We start from the raw sequence: 19,352 nt of genomic DNA, 5'->3' as shown, positions 1-19,352 counted from the left end.
ATTCTGTATATTTCTGGCTCTTCTTTTGACACTGTGTTAACTAACCTCCAGACGAGCTTCAATGCCATACAACTCTCCTTCCGTGGCCTCCAACTGCTCTTAAATGCAAATAAAACTAAATGCATGCTCTTCAACCGATCGGTGCCAGCACCCGCCCACCGCCCGCCCGCCTAGAATCACTACTCTGGACGGCTCTGACTTTCAGTATGTGGACAACTGCAAATACCTAGGTGTCTGATCAGACTGTAAACTCTCCTTCCAGACTCACATTAAGCAACTCTAATCCAAAATTAATTTTAGAATCTGCTTCCTATTTCTAAACAAAGCATCCTTCACTCATGCTGCTAAACATACCCTCAACATCCTTTTTGTCACCAAGGCCAATATACTACCCACCACTGCGACCTGTATGCTCTCTTTTGCTGGCCCTCGCTACATATTCGTCGCCAGACCCACTGGCTCCAGGTCATCAAGAAGTCTTTGCTAGGTGAAGCCCCACCTTATCTCAGCTCACTGGTCACCATAGCAGCACCCACCCGTAGCACGCGCTCCAGCAGGAATTTTTCACTGGCCATCCCCAAAGCCAACTCCTCCTTTGGCCACCTTTCCTTCCAGTGCTCTGCTGCCGATGACTGGAACGAATTGCAAAAATCACTGAAGCTGGAGACATATCTCCCTCACTAACTTTAAGTATCAGCTGTCAGAGCAGCTTACCGATCATTGCACCTGTACATAGCCCATCTGTAAATAGCCCACCCTACTACCTCATCCCCATATTGTTATTTATTTATTATTTTGCTCTTTTCCACCCCAGTATCTCTACTTGCACATTCATCTTCTGCACATCTATCACTCCAGTGTTTAATTGCCAAATTGTCATTTTTTTCCACCACTATGGCCTATTTATTGCCTTACCTCCCTTATCTTACTACATTACACTGTATACAGTCATGCACAAAAGTTTTGAGAATGACACGAATATTAATTTTCACAAAGTCTGCTGACTCAGTTTGTATGATGGACATGTGCATATAGTCCAGAATGTTATGAAGAGTGATTTGCCATGCAAATGAACTGAATCCCCCCAAAAAAACATTTCCACTGCATTTCAGCCCTGCCACAAAAGGACCAGCTGACATCATATGTCAGTGATTCCCTCGCTAACACAGGTGTGAGTGTTGACAAGGACAAGGCTGGAGATCACTCTGTCATGCTGATTAAGTTAGAATAACTGGAAGCTTCAAAAGGAGGGTGATGCTTGGAATCATTGTTCTTCCTCTGTCATCCATGGTTACCTGCAAGGAAACACGTGCAGTCATCATTGCTTTGCACAAAAAAAGGCTTCACAGGCAAGGATATTGCTGACAGTAAGATTGCACCTAAATCAACCATTTATCGGATCATTAACAACTTCAAGGAGAGCGGTTCAATTGTTGTGAAGAAGGCTTCAGGGCGCCCAAGAAATTCCAGCAAGCGCCGGGATCGTCTCCTAAATTTGATTGAGCTGCAGGATCGGGGCACCACCAGTACAGAGCTTGCTCAGAAATGGCAGCAGGCAGGTGTGAGTGCATCTGCACGCACTGTGAGGCAAATACTTTTGGAGCATGGCCTGGTGTCAAGAAGGGCAGCAAAGAAGCCACTTCTCTCCAGGAAAAACATCAGGGACAGACTGATATTCTGCAAAAGGTACAGGGATTGGCCGCCTGAGGACTGGGGTAAAGTCCTTTTCTCTGATGAATCCCCTTTCCGATTGTTTGGGGCATCCGGAAAAAAGCTTGTCTGGAGAAGACAAGGTGAGCGCTACCATCAGTCCTGTGTCATGCCAGCAGTAAAGCATCCTGAGACCATTCATGTGTGGGGTTGCTTCTCAGCCAAGGGAGTGGGCTCACTCACAATTTTGCCTAAGAACACAGCCATGAATAAAGAATGGTACCAACACATCCTTCGAGAGCAACTTCTCCCAACCATCTAGGAACAGTTTGGTGACGAACAATGCTTTTTCCAGCATGATGGAGCACCTTGCCATAAGGCAAAGTGATAACTAAGTGGCTCAGGGAACAAAACATCGATATTTTGGGTCCATGGCCAGGAAACTCCCCAGATCTTAATCCCATTGAGAACTTGTGGTCAATCCTCAAGAGGCGGGTGGACAAACAGACCCACAAATTCTGACAAACTCCAAGCATTGATTATGCAAGAATGGGCTGCCATCAGTCAGGATGTGGCCCAGAGGTTAATTGACAGCATGCCAGGTCGGATTGCAGAGGTCTTGAAAACGAAAGGTCAACACTGCAAATATTGAGTCTTTGCATCAACTTCATGTAATTGTCAATAAAAGCCTTTGACACCTATGAAATGCTTGTAATTATACTTCAGTATTCCATAGTAACATCTGACAAAAATATCTAAAGACACTGAAGCAGCAAACTTTGTGGAAATTTTATGTTTGTGTCATTCTCAAAACTTTTGGCCATGACTGTATAGATTTTTCAATTGTGTTATTGACAGTATATTTGTTTATTATATATATTATATTCCATGTGTTGTTGTTTGTGTCACACTGCTTTGCTTTATCTTGTCCAGGTTCCAGTTGTAAATGAGAACTTGTTCTCAACTGACCTCCCTGGTGAAATAAAGGTGTTCTCAACTAGCCTACCTGGTTAAATAAAGGTGTTCTCAACTGGCCTACCTGGTTAAATAAAGGTGTTCTCAACTGGCCTACCTGGTTAAATAAAGGTGTTCTTAACTGGCCTACCTGGTTAAATAAAGGTGTTCTCAACTTGCCTACCTGGTTAAATAAAGGTGTTCTCAACTGGCCTACCTGGTTAAATAAAGGTGTTCTCAACTGGCCTAACTGGTTAAATAAAGGTGTTCTCAACTAGCCTACCTGGTTAAATAAAGGTGTTCTCAACTAGCCTACCTGGTTAAATAAAGGTGTTCTCAACTAGCCTACCTGGTTAAATAAAGGTGTTCTCAACTTGCCTACCTGGTTAAATAAAGGTGTTCTCAACTGGCCTGCCTGGTTAAATAAAGGTGTTCTCAACTGGCCTCCCTGGTTAAATAAAGGTGTTCTCAACTGGCCTACCTGGTTAAATAAAGGTGTTCTCAACTGGCCTACCTGGTTAAATAAAGGTGTTCTCAACTGGCCTACCTGGTTAAATAAAGGTGTTCTCAACTAGCCTACCTGGTTAAATAAAGGTGTTCTCAACTAGCCTACCTGGTGAAATAAAGGTGTTCTCAACTGGCCTCCCTGGTTAAATAAAGGTGTTCTCAACTAGCCTACCTGGTTAAATAAAGGTGTTCTCAACTAGCCTACCTGGTTAAATAAAGGTGTTCTCAACTGGCCTACCTGGTTAAATAAAGGTGTTCTCAACTAGCCTACCTGGTTAAATAAAGGTGTTCTCAACTGGCCTACCTGGTTAAATAAAGGTGTTCTCAACTGGCCTACCTGGTTAAATAAAGGTGTTCTCAACTAGCCTACCTGGTTAAATAAAGGTGTTCTCAACTAGCCTACCTGGTGAAATAAAGGTGAAATAAAAATAATTTAAAAACACCAAGCACAACAAATCCCCCCCCAGGAGACTGAAAAGATTTGTCATGGGTCCTCAGATCCTCAAAAGATTCTACAGCTGCACCATCGAGAACATCCTGACTGGTTGCATCAACGCCTGGTATGGCAACTGCTCAGCATCTGACCTGGGGCCAAGCTTCCTGCCATCCAGGACCTTTATACTAGGTGGTGTCCATGGAAGGCCCCAAAAAATGGTTTGTCTATGGAGTGTGTGTGGCTGTGTGCTCGATTCAATACAATGATAATTACCGAATCCACTCACTTGAAGGGGTGTCCACATACCTTTTTATATATATAGTGTATTTGTACATATCTGCCTCGTACCCATTGATTCTGTACTGGTACCATTTGTATATTGGCAAGTTATCGTTACTCATTGCACATTTTATGTGTGTGTGTGTGATCAGTATGATGACAGTATCTTTCTGTGAGCAGGTTCGTACAGGATGTAAATTCAACAGTGTTCCCCCCTGTCTCTCTCCCTCCTTCAGCTGACATGAAGGGGAAAGAAAAAACAAACACAGATGTGTTGGATAAAAGAAACAATGGAAGGATACTCCCCTTCCTCTACCTAGTGCAAGGCTCTTTAAATTCTCCTTCAGGCGTAATGTTATCTCTGTCTCTCCTTCAGGCATAACGTTATCTCTGTCTCTCCTTCAGGCATAATGTTATCGCTGTCTCTCCTTCAGGCGTAATGTTATCTCTGTCTCTCCTTCAGGCATAATGTTATCGCTGTCTCTCCTTCAGGCGTAATGTTATCTCTGTCTCTCCTTCAGGCGTAATGTTATCTCTGTCTCTCCTTCAGGCATAATGTTATCTCTGTCTCTCCTTCAGGAATAATGTTATCTCTGTCTCTCCTTCAGGCGTAATGTTATCTCTGTCTCTCCTTCAGGCATAATGTTATCTCTGTCTCTCCTTCAGGCGTAATGTTATCTCTGTCTCTCCTTCAGGCGTAATGTTATCTCTGTCTCTCCTTCAGGCGTAATGTTATCGCTGTCTCTCCTTCAGGCGTAATGTTATCGCTGTCTCTCCTTCAGGCGTAATGTTATCGCTGTCTCTCCTTCAGGCATAATGTTATCTCTGTCTCTCCTTCAGGCATAATGTTATCTCTGTCTCTCCTTCAGGCATAATGTTATCTCTGTCTCTCCTTCAGGCGTAATGTTATCTCTGTCTCTCCTTCAGGCGTAATGTTATCGCTGTCTCTCCTTCGGGCATAATGTTATCTCTGTCTCTCCTTCAGGCATAATGTTATCTCTGTCTCTCCTTCAGGCATAATGTTATCGCTGTCTCTCCTTCAGGCGTAATGTTATCTCTGTCTCTCCTTCAGGCGTAATGTTATCTCTGTCTCTCCTTCAGGCGTAATGTTATCTCTGTCTCTCCTTCAGGCGTAATGTTATCTCTGTCTCTCCTTCAGGCGTAATGTTATCTCTGTCTCTCCTTCAGGCATAATGTTATCTCTGTCTCTCCTTCAGGCGTAATGTTATCTCTGTCTCTCCTTCAGGCGTAATGTTATCTCTGTCTCTCCTTCAGGCATAATGTTATCTCTGTCTCTCCTTCAGGCATAATGTTATCTCTGTCTCTCCTTTAGGTGTAATGTTATCTCTGTCTCTCCTTCAGGCATAATGTTATCTCTGTCTCTCCTTCAGGCATAATGTTATCTCTGTCTCTCCTTCAGGCGTAATGTTATCTCTGTCTCTCCTTCAGGCGTAATGTTATCTCTGTCTCTCCTTCAGGCATAATGTTATCGCTGTCTCTCCTTCAGGCATAATGTTATCTCTGTCTCTCCTTCAGGCGTAATGTTATCTCTGTCTCTCCTTCAGGCGTAATGTTATCGCTGTCTCTCCTTCAGGCGTAATGTTATCTCTGTCTCTCCTTCAGGTATAATGTTATCTCTGTCTCTCCTTCAGGCGTAATGTTATCTCTGTCTCTCCTTCAGGCATAATGTTATCGCTGTCTCTCCTTCAGGCGTAATGTTATCGCTGTCTCTCCTTCAGGCATAATGTTATCGCTGTCTCTCCTTCAGGCGTAATGTTATCGCTGTCTCTCCTTCAGGCATAATGTTATCTCTGTCTCTCCTTCAGGCATAATGTTATCTCTGTCTCTCCTTCAGGCATAATGTTATCTCTGTCTCTCCTTCAGGCATAATGTTATCTCTGTCTCTCCTTCAGGCATAATGTTATCTCTGTCTCTCCTTCAGGCATAATGTTATCTCTGTCTCTCCTTCAGGCATAATGTTATCTCTGTCTCTCCTTCAGGCATAATGTTATCTCTGTCTCTCCTTCAGGCATAATGTTATCTATGTCTCTCCTTCAGGCATAATGTTATCTCTGTCTCTCCTTCAGGCATAATGTTATCTCTGTCTCTCCTTCAGGCATAATGTTATCGCTGTCTCTCCTTCAGGCGTAATGTTATCGCTGTCTCTCCTTCAGGCATAATGTTATCTCTGTCTCTCCTTCAGGCGTAATGTTATCTCTGTCTCTCCTTCAGGCATAATGTTATCTCTGTCTCTCCTTCAGGCATAATGTTATCTCTGTCTCTCCTTCAGGCATAATGTTATCTCTGTCTCTCCCTCTCTCCTAGCCACCCGCTCTGTCTCTCCTTCAGGCATAATGTTATCTCTGTCTCTCCTTCAGGCATAATGTTATCTCTGTCTCTCCTTCAAGCATAATGTTATCTCTGTCTCTCCTTCAGGCATAATGTTATCGCTGTCTCTCCTTCAGGCGTAATGTTATCGCTGTCTCTCCTTCAGGCATAATGTTATCTCTGTCTCTCCTTCAGGCATAATGTTATCTCTGTCTCTCCCTCTCTCCTAGCCACCCGCTCTGTCTCTCCTTCAGGCATAATGTTATCTCTGTCTCTCCTTCAGGCATAATGTTATCTCTGTCTCTCCTTCAGGCATAATGTTATCTCTGTCTCTCCTTCAGGCATAATGTTATCTCTGTCTCTCCTTCAGGCATAATGTTATCTCTGTCTCTCCTTCAGGCATAATGTTATCTCTGTCTCTCCTTCAGGCATAATGTTATCGCTGTCTCTCCTTCAGGCATAATGTTATCTCTGTCTCTCCTTCAGGCATAATGTTATCTCTGTCTCTCCTTCAGGCATAATGTTATCTCTGTCTCTCCCTCTCTCCTAGCCACCCGCTCTGTCTCTCCTTCAGGCATAATGTTATCTCTGTCTCTCCTTCAGGCATAATGTTATCTCTGTCTCTCCTTCAGGCATAATGTTATCGCTGTCTCTCCTTCAGGCGTAATGTTATCTCTGTCTCTCCCTCTCTTTTCTACTGTGATGGCAACACTCTCAGGGTTGTACTGATATTGGCACAAAGTCATCAGATTTTCCATTGACCCCCCCATTGAAAATGTGTTTTTACAGAAGCTGATGCAAAACAATGTTGGTAACACTTCACATAGAAAAGATGAGAGAGAGAGACAGGAGGGAGTTAAAGGGTGGGAGATTAAAAGAGCCTCTCCCTTGCCCTAGGTGAATGTGCAGGAAAGGGAACAGCCTAAGATCACCATGTGTAATGCCAAGCGTCGGCTGGAGTGGTGTAAAGCTCACTGCCATTGGACTCTAGAGCAGTGGAAACACGTTCTCTGGAGTGATGAATCACGCTTCACCATCTGGCAGTCCAACGGACGAATCTGGGTTTGGCTGATGCCAGGAGAATGCTACCTACCCCAATGCATAGTGCCAACTGTGAAGTTTGGTGGAGGAGGAATAATGGTCTGGGACTGTTTTTCACGGTTCAGGCCCCTTAGTTCCAGTGAAGGGAAATCTTAACGCTACAGCATACAATGACATTCTAGACGATTCTGTGCTTCCATGTTTGTGGCAATAGTTCGGGCAGGGCCCTTTCCTGTTTCAGCATGACAATGCCCCCGTGCACAAAGCGAGGGCTATACAGAAATGGTTTGTCGTTATCGTTGTGGAAGAACTTGAATGGCACAGAGTCCTGACCTCAACCCCATCGAACACCTTTGGGATGCATTGGAACACTGACTGCGAGCCAGGCCTAATCGCTCAACATTGGTGCCCGACCTCACTAATGCTCTTGTGGCTGAATGGAAGCAAGTCCCCGCAGCAATGTTCCAACATCTAGTGGAAAGCCTTCCCAGAAGAGTGGAGGCTGTTATAGCAGAAAAGGGGGGAACAACTCCATATTAATGCCCATGAGTTTGGAATGAGATATTCGATGAGCAGGTGTCCATATACTTTTGGTCGTGTAGTGTATATCCTGAACAAAAATATAAACACAAGATGCAAAGTGTTGGTCCCATGTTTCATGAGCTGAAATAAAAGATCCCAGAAATGTTCCATACGCACAACATGTGTATTTCTCTCAAATGTTATTTCTCACACGTGTTTACGTCCCTGTTCGTGAGTATTTCTCCTTTGCCAAGATAATCCATCCACCCGACAGGTGGCATATCAAAAAGCTGATTAAACAGCATGATCATTACACAGGTGCACCTTGTGCTGGGGACAATAAAAAGCTATTCTAAAATGTGCCGTTTTGTCACACAACACAATGCCACTTTTGAGTGTGCCATTGGCATGCTGACTGCAGGAATGTCCACCGGAGCTGTTGCAAGAGAATTCGATGTTAACGTCGTTTTACAGAATTTGGCAGTACGACCAACCGGCTTCACAACCACAGACCAGGTGTAACTACGCCAGACCAGGACCTCTAAATCTAGCATCTTCACCTGCGGGATCGTCTGAGACCAGTCTCCCAGACAGTTTATGCAACTGTGGGTTTAAACAACGGAATAATTTCTGCACAAATCGTCAGAAACCGTCTCAGGGAAGCTCATTTGCTCGTTGTCCTCACCAGGGTCTTGACCTGACTGCAGTTCGGCAAACAACAGTGGAAAGTGTGGGTGAACAGTTTGCTGATGTCAAAGTTGTGAACAGAGTGCCCCATGGTGGTGGTGGGGTTATGGTATGCGATAAGGTATATGATATAACATAGGATATGACATAAGCTACGGACAATGAACATAATGGAAATTTGAATAACGTGATATCGTTACGAGATTCTGAGGCCCATTGTCGTGTCATCCACCGCCATCACCTCATGTTTCAGCATGATAATGCACGGCCCCATGTCGCAAGGATCTGTACACTATTCCTGGAGGCCAAAGAATGTTCCAGTTCTTCCATGGCCTGCATACTCACCAGACATGTCACCCATTGAGCATGTTTGGGATGCTCTGGAGCGACGTGTACGACAGCGTGTTCCAGTTTCCTCCCAATATCCAGCAACTTCACACAGCCATTGAAGAGGAGTGGGACAACATTCCCCAGGCCACAATCAACAGTCGGATCAACTCGATGTGAAGGAGATGTGTCGTGCTGCATGAGGCAAATGGTGGTCACACCAGATACTGACTGGTTTTCTGATCCACGCCCTTACTGTTTTTTGAAGGTATCTGTGACCAACAAATGCACATCTGTATTCCCAATCATGTGAAATCCATAAATTAGGGCATAATTTATTTATTTCAATTGACTGATTTCCTTATGTGTAACTCAGTAAAATCATTGATATTGTTTCATGTTGCATTTATAGTTTTTGTTCAATAGAAATAATCGGTACTTACTAAGCTAACAACAACAAAAAAGTTCATTTGATCAATAAAATATTTACAATTTTACAAGAGTTCTCTGGCTAGGTAACCTCACATCGCCATGGCAACCATGGAACTCAGGATGACAACATAGTGTTACTGTAGTGAAGGAAACATAACCTTTATGTGTTTACCTCAGCTATATACGTTCTCAGCTGAAAGCTGAATTACAGTGTACAGACACAAAGGAAAGGAAGCAGTTTGGGACTGGAGTGAACATAGTTAGTCTCTGAGCGGAGGGGGAGGATTGCTGTTGCAGATGGCTAATTCCCGGTCAGTCAGCCGCACATCTGTCAGCCAAACACGGACAGGTCCGGAGCGTCAAACCAATGCTTCTCACCATCCGTGACATCCTGCCTGCTTCTCCCAATTGTCACTTGACTTAGTAGATGTAGCCATTAGCCATTAGCCATGTATCTCCAACAACTTGGGTGACGCCACTTTAGCAGACGGGTCATTTCGATGGAGAATCATCATACTTCTCCGGAAGGGACAGTTGGGCATCGCTGACCTGGGCGGATGGCTGGGTTGGCTGGGGGACTGGCTCACTGTGAATACCCGTGGTAGGAGGCCCTCTGATAGGGATATGGAGAGCCTTGCTGGCGGAGAACGTGGAGGGGCTCCTCCATGGCCGTTGCTAGATGTGTCAGCTGGTTGTGGTGTTGGTGGAGTAGACTGTCTGGAAGATGGTTTTATCCTCGGCTGCTTCCATATATTCTCTAACGTAATTCGCCAGGAGTCAGGAAGTGAGGTAGTATTCTGTAACGTAATACCCCGGGAGTCAGGAAGTGAGGTAGTATTCTGTAACGTAATTCGCCAGGAGTCAGGAAGTGAGGTAGTATTCTGTAACGTAATACGCCGGGAGTCAGGAAGTGAGGTAGTATTCTGTAACGTAATACGCCGGGAGTCAGGAAGTGAGGTAGTATTCTGTAACGTAATACGCCGGGAGTCAGGAAGTGAGGTAGTATTCTGTAACGTAATACGCCGGGAGTCAGGAAGCAGGAGCAGAAGGTGAGTTTAATAATGAAACGATACAAAAGAACATAACATGAGAAGCTTACTGAACATAAAAGAAGACAATACTAACTAGTGACTGATGTCTACTGAGGGCTAAATAAAGAGGGAGAAATCAAGGAGATAAAATGGGGAGCAGGTATAATGATGGAGCAGGTGTGTGTAATGACGGAGCAGGTGTAATGATAGAGCAGGTGAAATGATGGAGCAGGTGTAATGATAGAGCAGGTGAAATGATGGAGCAGGTGTAATGATGGAGCAGGTGTGTGTAATGATGGAGCAGGTGTAATGACGGAGCAGGTGTAATGACGGAGCAGGTGTAATGATAGAGCAGGTGAAATGATGGAGCAGGTGTAATGATGGAGCAGGTGTGTGTAATGATGGAGCAGGTGTAATGTCGGAGCAGGTGTAATGACGGAGCAGGTGTGTGTAATGACGGAGCAGGTGTGTGTAATGATGGAGCAGGTGTGTGTAATGACAGAGCAGGTGTGTGTAATGATGGAGCAGGTGTGTGTAATGATGGAGCAGGTGTGTGTAATGATGGAGCAGGTGTAATGAGAGTTAGAGCCCCTCTCCTACCCACTAAGAGTTAGAGCCCCCTCCTACCCACTAAGAGTTAGAGCCCCCTCCCCTACCCACTAAGAGTTAGAGCCCCTCTCCTACCCACTAAGAGTTAGAGCCCCTCTCCTACCCAGTAAGAGTAAGAGCCCCCTTTCCTACCCACTAAGAAGGCGAGGTCAGTACAGGTGCATCAAAGCTGGGACCGAGAGACTGAAAAACAGCTTCTATCTCAAGGCCATCAGACTGTTAAACAGCCACCACTAACATTGAGTGGCTACTGCCAACACACTGTCAATGACACTGACTCTACTCCAGCCACTTTAATCATGGGAATCGATGGGAAATGATGTAAATATATCACTAGCCACTTTAAACAATGCTACCTTATATAATGTTACTTACCCTACATTGTTCATCTCATATGCATACGTTGATACTGTACTCTATATCATCGACTGCATCCTTATGTAATACATGTATCACTAGCCACTTTAACTATGCCACTTGGTTTACATACTTATCTCATATGTATATACTGTACTCGATATCATCTACTGTATCTTGCCTATGCTGCTCTGTACCATCACTCATTCATATATCCTTATGTACATATTCTTTATCCCCTTACACTGTGTATGACAGTAGTTTTTTTGGAATTGTTAGTTAGATTACTTGCTCGTTATTACTGCATTGTCGGAACTAGAAGCACAAGCATTTCGCTACACTCGCATTAACATCTGCTAACCATGTGTATGTGACAAATAAAATTTGATTTGATTTGATTTGATTTGAAGAGTTAGAGCCCCCTCTCCTACCCACTAGGAGTTAGAGCCCCCTCTCCTACCCACTAGGAGTTAGAGCCCCCTCTCCTACCCACTAAGAGTTACAGCCCCGTCTCCTACCCACTAAGAGTTACAGCCCCTCTCCTACCCACTAGGAGTTAGAGCCCCCTCTCCTACCCACTAGGAGTTAGAGCCCCCTCTCCTACCCACTAAGAGTTACAGCCCCCTCTCCTACCCACTAAGAGTTAGAGCCCCCTCTCCTACCCACTAAGAGTTAGAGCCCCCTCTCCTACACACTAAGAGTTAGAGCCGCCTCTCCTACCCACTAAGAGTTAGAGCCCCTCTTCTACCCACTAGGAGTTAGAGCCCCCTCTCCTACCCACTAGGAGTTAGAGCCCCCTCTCCTACCCACTAAGAGTTACAGCCCCGTCTCCTACCCACTAAGAGTTACAGCCCCCTCCTACCCACTAGGAGTTAGAGCCCCCTCTCCTACCCACTAGGAGTTAGAGCCCCCTCTCCTACCCACTAAGAGTTACAGCCCCTCTCCTACCCACTAAGAGTTAGAGCCCCCTCTCCTACACACTAAGAGTTACAGCCCCCTCTCCTACCCACTAAGAGTTACAGCCCCCTCTCCTACCCACTAAGAGTTAGAGCCCCCTCTCCTACACACTAAGAGTTAGAGCCGCCTCTCCTACCCACTAAGAGTTAGAGCCCCCTCTCCTACCCACTAGGAGTTAGAGCCCCCTCTCCTACCCACTAGGAGTTAGAGCCCCCTCTCCTACCCACTAGGAGTTACAGCCCCCTCTCCTACCCACTACTAACCTAATCTCAACACCACCTGGAGCGCTAACCAAAATACAGAGGGTGGTCCGCCCAGGTCTTAACCTAGTGTGCATAGACAGTAAATACTCCAGGTTATGTATGCCCGCAGGCCTCTTGCCTAAACACTCCCAAGGTCCCTTAGAATAAATGAAACAGAATAATTGACCAAACTTGGTGAACTATTTAAATAAACCAAAAAACATTAAGTCCTACAGCGTACACATAACCCTACCGGAGCGGCTACACTTTCTGACCAACACAGGAAGCTCCCTCCTAACGAAGGAACACTGGCTTTTCAAGCTGCAGAAGGAGTCGGTAATTATTGATGAGCCAGCTGTTTCCCCTGACGAGAGGGCGGGGTCAGAGCTCCAATCCACAATGGGGCCGACCAATCAGAGGCATGAAATCCAGGAAGCCTTCCTGAAATACACACACACACACACACACACAAACCCACAACAACACAGAAACCGGGGAACGTAACAGTAAAGATAATATTAAATTGATTTATTAGACGTTTTAAATGTAGATGTTCCAAAAGGCATCAGCGGTTTGTATGCTGTTTTTATTCGTGGAGAACTGGAGATGCTAAACTTGTTAATTTTAATGAATTGTAAATTACCGTGAGAATGGCAGTCTTTTGCATGACAATAACCAGCTGACAGAATTTCATGAGCACCACAGTTGTAACTCTGCCCGTCTTTTTTATCACGTCCCTCTGTTTTCTGTTTCCTGTTGTGTCTGGAATGGATTGGAGTCAGAGATGTCAAACTCACATTAAAAGGTCAAGGGTTAAGGGGTCAGGTCACATACATATCATCACATGATGAATTTTGTATTCCCTTTTGTAAATATGAACCCTTTCTACCCTGAGGGGTTAAACACTAACACAGCCTTTTATGAAAATGCTGTGTTAAGGGGGCCAATACAAATAGTCCGGGTTGCCATTTGATTAGCTTTATGGTTTGGGGGGGTTGGAAGCTGTCCAGAAGCCTCCTGGATCAAGACTTGGCACTCCGGTACCGCTTTTCGTGCGGTAGCAGAGAGAACAGTCCACGACCAGGGAGGCTGGAGTCCTTGACAATTCCTAGGTCCTTCCTCTGACACCACCTGGTATAGAGGTCCTGGATGGCAGGAAGCTTGGCCCCGGTGGTGTACAGGGCCGGATACTCAATACTTGCGGTCGGAGGCCGAGCAGTTGCCATACCCGGCAGTGATGCAACCCGTCAGGATGCTCTCGATGGTGCAGCTGTAAAACCTTTTGAGGATCCAAGGACCCATGCCAAATCTCTTCAGTCTTCTGAGGGGAATAGGTTTTGTCGTGCCCTCTTCACGACTGTCTTGGTGTGCTTCGACCATGATAGTTTGTTGGTGATGTGGACACCAAGGAACTTGAAGCTCTCAACCTGCTCCACTACAGCCCTGTTTATGTGAATGGGGGCATGCTCGGTCCTCCTTTTCCTGTAGTCCACGATCATCTCCTTTGTCTTGGTCACGTTGAGGCAGAGGTTGTTGTCCTGTCACCACACGGTCAAGTCGCTGACATTCTCCCTATAGGCTGTCTCATCGTTATCGGTGATCAGGCCTACAACTGTTTTGTCATCAGCAAACTTAATGATGGTGTTGGAGTCATGCTTGGCCGTGCAGTCATGAGTGAACAGGGAATACAGGAGGGGACTGAGCACGCACCCCTGAGGTTCACCCATATTGAGGGTCAGCATGGCAGATGTGTTGTTACCTACCCTTACAACCTCGAGGCGGCCTGTCAGGAAGTCCAGGATCCAGTTGCAAAGGGAGGTGTTTAGTCCCAGGGTCCTTAGCTTAGTGATGAGCTTTGAGGGCCACTATGGTGTTGAATGCTGAGCTGTTACCATAAATGTTATCTCTGCAAACATTGGGGGCGGGGGGGATTCTGCATCTTCTGCTGTATAGCGACATGTACAATAGTGGGGCTCAGGTTGAATCCCTAAACTTTGTTGTTCTTTTTTAATCAGATGGATGACACCACATAAACAGTATGTGTATCAGACTGTGGTTAATGAATCACACAGATTGTTAGTGGAGAACGACAGCCATCATCTGAAATGTAACATGATGGTAAAGGGAGTATAACTATGCCCATATTGCAATGATCTAATATAGGTTTAATGTAGATAGATGGGGTGTTGCATATAAGCACAGACACTACATTTGGATGTGAAGTGAATGAGGACATTGTTGTTTTTGATTCATTTTAAGACAATACATTTGTTCCATAAATCATGGTTGGTTTTGAAACATTGCATATTCATTATTTTATCATTGGAGAGTTTGTGTCATAGTTTGTGTGGAAAACTAGGAAGCGATGCCCAGCCTTAGTAATTGTGTTGTCAGGCTGTGCCAGAAAGAACACATTTATTTGGAATGTTCTGTTGCTTTGGTTGTCTTGGGTGCCATGACAACAACTGGTTGGAGTGACACTTAATCCCAGAATGCTATTCTTGACTTGAAAGGCTGTTTCAAGTTAATGAAATCGAACAACCAATTATGCCAGAAATATCTAGTATGCAAAGATTCATCATTTAGATTTTATATAAATTGTTCAACTCTGAATATGACAGCAATGAGGTAAGAGTGCCAGTACCTACATGATGTTTACAATCCTGCCAGTTTACAATTCCCTGTTCTACTATTTAATTGAGTGATTAATGTCATTGATTGGCCATAGTTAGAACAACTAGACTCTGGTTAAAAGAGAACTTTAAAAAACAGCAGATACATTGGTCTCCCTGATCTGGAGATTGCCTATGCATTGAAGGTTATTTCCTTCAGAGAACAGGTTTCCCTTTATGTTCCAGAATCAATTAAATTTATTTATATAGCCCTTTGTACATCAGCTGATATCTCAAAGTGCTGTACAGAAACGCAGCCTAAAACCCCAAACAGCAAGCAATGCAGGTGTAGAAGCACGGTGGCTAGGAAAAACTCCCTAGAAAGGCCAAAACCTAGGAAGAAACCTAGAGAGGAAACAGGCTATGAGGGGTGGCCAGTCCTCTTCTGGCTGTGCCAGGTGGAGATTATAACAGAACATGGCCAAGATGTTCAAATGTTCATAAATGACCAGCATGGTTGAGTAATAATAAGGCAGAACAGTTGAAACTGGAGCAGCAGCACGGCCAGGTGGACTGGGGACAGCAAGGAGTCATCATGTCAGGTAGTCCTGGAGCATGGTCCTAGGGCTCAGGTCCTCCGAGAGAGAGAAAGAAAGAGAGAATTAGAGAGAGCACACTTAAATTCACACAGGACACCGAATAGGACAGGAGAAGTACTCCAGATATAACAAACTGACCCTAGCCCCCCGACACAAACTACTGCAGCATAAATACTGGAGGCTGAGACAGAATCCATGGTATTTGTGTTCTAGAATCCCTGTCCCTTGGTGACAGATGAACCCATGGTCTTTGTGTTCTAGAAACCTTGGTCTTTGAGTTCTAGAACCCCTGGTGTCTTGTGAAGATAAGATCCCCTGGTCTTTGTGTTCTAGAACCCCTGGTCTCTACTGAAGAGAAGATCCCCTTGTCTTTGTGTTCCAGAACCCCTGGTCTCTACTGAAGAGAAGATCCCCTTGTCTTTGTGTTCCAGAACCCCTGGTCTCTACTGAAGTGAAGATCCCCTTGTCTTTGTGTTCCAGAACCCCTGGTCTCTACTGAAGAGAATATCCCCTGATCTTTGTATTCTAGAACCCCTGGTCTCTACTGAAGAGAAGATCCCCTTGTCTTTGTGTTCCAGAACCCCTGGTCTCTAGTGAAGAGAAGATCCCCTTGTCTTTGTGTTCCAGAACCCCTGGTCTCTACTGAAGTGAAGATCCCCTTGTCTTTGTGTTCCAGAACCCCTGGTCTCTACTGAAGAGAAGATCCCGTGGTCTTTGTGTTCTAGAACCCCTGGTCTCTACTGAAGAGAAGATCCCCTTGTCTTTGTGTTCTAGAACCCCTGGTCTCTACTGAAGAGAAGATCCCCTTGTCTTTGTGTTCCAGAACCCCTGGTCTCTAGTAAACAGAAGATCCCCTTGTCTTTGTGTTCCAGAACCCCTGGTCTCTAGTGAAGAGAAGATCCCCTTGTCTTTGTGTTCCAGAACCCCTGGTCTCTACTGAAGAGAACATCCCCTGGTCTTTGTGTTCCAGAACCCCTGGTCTCTACTGAAGAGAATATCCCCTGGTCTTTGTGTTCCAGAACCCCTGGTCTCTAGTAAACAGAATATCCCCTGGTCTTTGTGTTCCAGAACCCCTGGTCTCTAGTAAACAGAAGATCCCCTTGTCTTTGTGTTCTAGAACCCCTGGTCTCTACTGAAGAGAAGATCCCCTTGTCTTTGTATTCCAGAACCCCTGGTCTCTACTGAAGAGAAGATCCCCTTGTCTTTGTGTTCCAGAACCCCTGGTCTCTACTGAAGAGAAGATCCTCTTGTCTTTGTGTTCCAGAACCCCTGCACTCTACTGAAGAGAATATCCCCTGGTCTTTGTGTTCCAGAACCCCTGGTCTCTACTGAAGAGAAGATCCCCTTGTCTTTGTGTTCCAGAACCCCTGGTCTCTACTGAAGAGAAAATCCCCTGGTCTTTGTGTTCCAGAACCCCTGCTCTCTACTGAAGATAATATCCCCTGGTCTTTGTGTTCCAGAACCCTGGTCTCTACTGAAGAGAAGATCCCCTTGTCTTTGTGTTCCAGAACCCCTGGTCTCTACTGAAGAGAAGATCCCCTTGTCTTTGTGTTCCAGAACCCCTGGTCTCTACTGAAGAGAAGATCCTCTTGTCTTTGTGTTCCAGAACCCCTGCTCTCTACTGAAGAGAATATCCCCTGGTCTTTGTGTTCCAGAACCCCTGGTCTCTACTGAAGAGAAGATCCCCTTGTCTTTGTGTTCCAGAACCCCTGGTCTCTACTGAAGAGAAAATCCCCTGGTCTTTGTGTTCCAGAACCCCTGCTCTCTACTGAAGATAATATCCCCTGGTCTTTGTGTTCCAGAACCCCTGGTCTCTACTGAAGAGAATATCCCCTGGTCTTTGTGTTCCAGAACCCCTGGTCTCTACTGAAGAGAACATCCCCTGGTCTTTGTGTTCCAGAACCCCTGGTCTCTACTGAAGAGAAGATCCCCTTGTCTTTGTGTTCCAGAACCCATGGTCTCTAATAAACAGAAGATACCCTGGTCTTTGTGTTCTAGAACCCCTGGTCTCTAGTAAACAGAAGATCCCCTGGTCTTTGTGTTCCAGAACCCCTGGTTTCTAGTGAAGAGAATATCCCCTTGTCTTTGTGTTCTAGAACCCCTGGTCTCTAGTGAAGAGAAGATCCCCTTGTCTTTGTGTTCCAGAACCCCTGGTCTCTACTGAAGAGAAGATCCCCTTGTCTTTGTGTTCCAGAACCCCTGGTCTCTACTGAAGAGAAGATCCCCTGGTCTTTGTGTTCCAGAACCCCTGGTCTCTACTGAAGAGAAGATCCCCTTGTCTTTGTGTTCCAGAACCCCTGGTCTCTAGTAAACAGAAGATCCCCTTGTCTTTGTGTTCCAGAACCCCTGGTCTCTACTGAAGAGAACATCCCTGGTCTTTGTGTTCCAGAACCCCTGGTCTCTACTGAAGAGAAGATCCCCTGGTCTTTGTGTTCCAGAACCCCTGGTCTCTACTGAAGAGAAGATCCCCTTGTCTTTGTGTTCCAGAACCCCTGGTCTCTAGTGAAGAGAAGATCCCCTTGTCTTTGTGTTCCAGAACCCCTGGTCTCTACTGAAGAGAACATCCCTGGTCTTTGTGTTCCAGAACCCCTGGTCTCTACTGAAGAGAAGATCCCCTTGTCTTTGTGTTCCAGAACCCCTGCTCTCTACTGAAGAGAATATCCCTGGTCTTTGTGTTCCAGAACCCCTGGTCTCTAGTGAAGAGAAGATCCCCTTGTCTTTGTGTTCTAGAACCCCTGGTCTCTAGTGAAGAGAAGATCCCCTTGTCTTTGTGTTCCAGAACCCCTGGTCTCTACTGAAGAGAAGATCCCCTTGTCTTTGTGTTCCAGAACCCCTGGTCTCTACTGAAGAGAAGATCCCCTTGTCTTTATGTTCCAGAACCCCTGGTCTCTACTGAAGAGAAGATCCCATTGTCTTTGTGTTCCAGAACCCCTGGTCTCTAGTAAACAGAAGATCCCCTTGTCTTTGTGTTCCAGAACCCCTGGTCTCTAGTGAAGAGAATATCCCCTTGTCTTTGTGTTCCAGAACCCCTGGTCTCTACTGAAGAGAAGATCCCCTTGTCTTTGTGTTTCAGAACCCCTGGTCTCTACTGAAGAGAAGATCACCTTGTCTTTGTGTTCTAGAACCCCTGGTCTCTACTGAAGAGAAGATCCCCTTGTCTTTGTGTTCTAGAACCCCTGGTCTCTACTGAAGAGAAGATCCCCTTGTCTTTGTGTTCCAGAACCCCTGGTCTCTAGTAAACAGAAGATCCCCTTGTCTTTGTGTTCCAGAACCCCTGGTCTCTAGTGAAGAGAAGATCCCCTTGTCTTTGTGTTCCAGAACCCCTGGTCTATACTGAAGAGAACATCCCCTGGTCTTTGTGTTCCAGAACCCCTGGTCTCTACTGAAGAGAATATCCCCTGGTCTTTGTGTTCCAGAACCCCTGGTCTCTACTGAAGAGAAGATCCCCTTGTCTTTGTGTTCCAGAACCCCTGGTCTCTACTGAAGTGAAGATCCCCTGGTCTTTGTGTTCCAGAACCCCTGGTCTCTACTGAAGAGAATATCCCCTGGTCTTTGCGTTCCAGAACCCCTGGTCTCTACTGAAGAGAATATCCCCTGGTCTTTGTGTTCCAGAACCCCTGGTCTCTAGTAAACAGAAGATCCCCTTGTCTTTGTGTTCTAGAACCCCTGGTCTCTACTGAAGAGAAGATCCCCTTGTCTTTGTGTTCCAGAACCCCTGGTCTCTACTGAAGAGAAGATCCCCTTGTCTTTGTGTTCCAGAACCCCTGCTCTCTACTGAAGAG

Source organism: Oncorhynchus tshawytscha, linkage group LG30 (genome assembly GCF_018296145.1).
Source record: "Oncorhynchus tshawytscha isolate Ot180627B linkage group LG30, Otsh_v2.0, whole genome shotgun sequence".
NCBI lineage: Eukaryota > Metazoa > Chordata > Actinopteri > Salmoniformes > Salmonidae > Oncorhynchus > Oncorhynchus tshawytscha.
The sequence above is the reverse complement of the archived record's forward strand: the minus strand, read 5'-3'. Positions refer to the sequence as shown.